Source organism: Tuber melanosporum, assembly GCF_000151645.1.
Source record: "Tuber melanosporum whole genome shotgun sequence assembly, scaffold_21, strain Mel28".
Classification (NCBI taxonomy): Eukaryota; Fungi; Ascomycota; class Pezizomycetes; order Pezizales; family Tuberaceae; genus Tuber; species Tuber melanosporum.
The window spans coordinates 196,955-198,088 of NW_003298875.1; positions in this window are offsets into that span (position 1 = coordinate 196,955).

Sequence of the window (1,134 nt, forward strand, 5' to 3'; positions counted from 1 at the left end):
TTTAGTAAACTGAATTCCACAGAGCAAAATTATGAGATCCATAATAGAAAGCTATTGGCAATATTCAAGGTACTTAAAGAATTGTGCCAATACCCGGTTGAACCCAAAAAAACAATAACTTTATACACCAATCACCAAAATCTCCAATATTTTCTCATCTTAAAGGTCTGGAGTAGGCAGTAAATTCATTGGTTGTAAAAGTTAGTGGACTACAACTTCAAGATTGTTTACCGCCCAGGCATAAGAGGAGGCAAATCTAATACTCTCAGTTAACAACTAGAGTCCCGTTCTGAGAAAGGAGCTGCACATCGCAAACTGACAATCTTGAAACCTGAATATTTTCAAATCAATCCAGTAACAAGAACTACAAAAGTAGAAATTCAAGTATGCCTAATAACAAGTGGTATAACAAAATAGCTTGGCATTGAGGATAAATTGGAAATCATAAAGTTAAATAGTTTAGACCCTTTAATTTGGATAAAATAGTTAGACACAAGAGTAAGACTACAAACTAATAGCTCAAGAATCGCAACCTGCCATGATCTCTACGCTATACAGGCAATATAGTTCCAGCACAAGGATAATTAGTTGTTAGAACCGTTATAGCAATCAAGCTACCTGTTGTAATTTATATAAGAATTGCTCTCAGAAGTAGGTCAGTGGTCAAAAACAGTATCTCCACACATGTTGGAGTCATCAACGCAGATTATAGTGGCAAACTCAAAGTGTTACTATACAACTATCGAGATGCTAGCTATCACATCAAGGCCTGAGATCACATCGCTCAACTAGTGATAGAAAATATGAATACTACAGATATAATAGAAATAGATTACCGAGAGAATACTGAAAGAGGTAAAGCAGGATTTGGCTATACAGACATTATATTAAGAGCTATAACTATCTGAGAATTAGAACCGGTAGTTAGCCTACTACATACATTTATGGACCAGAATACACACCAGTATGCTGTAGCTAAATTACCTAAGTGAATCCTTATAACCAGCACTATACTAGCCCACAAAGAATTAAACAAGCTCCACCCTAAATTCTTAGAGTAGGTCCTAAAAGCCATCCTGGAAGACAAAGAATGACTTAAGAGAAGAAATAAGTGGGAGAAGTTGCGAGAACAAT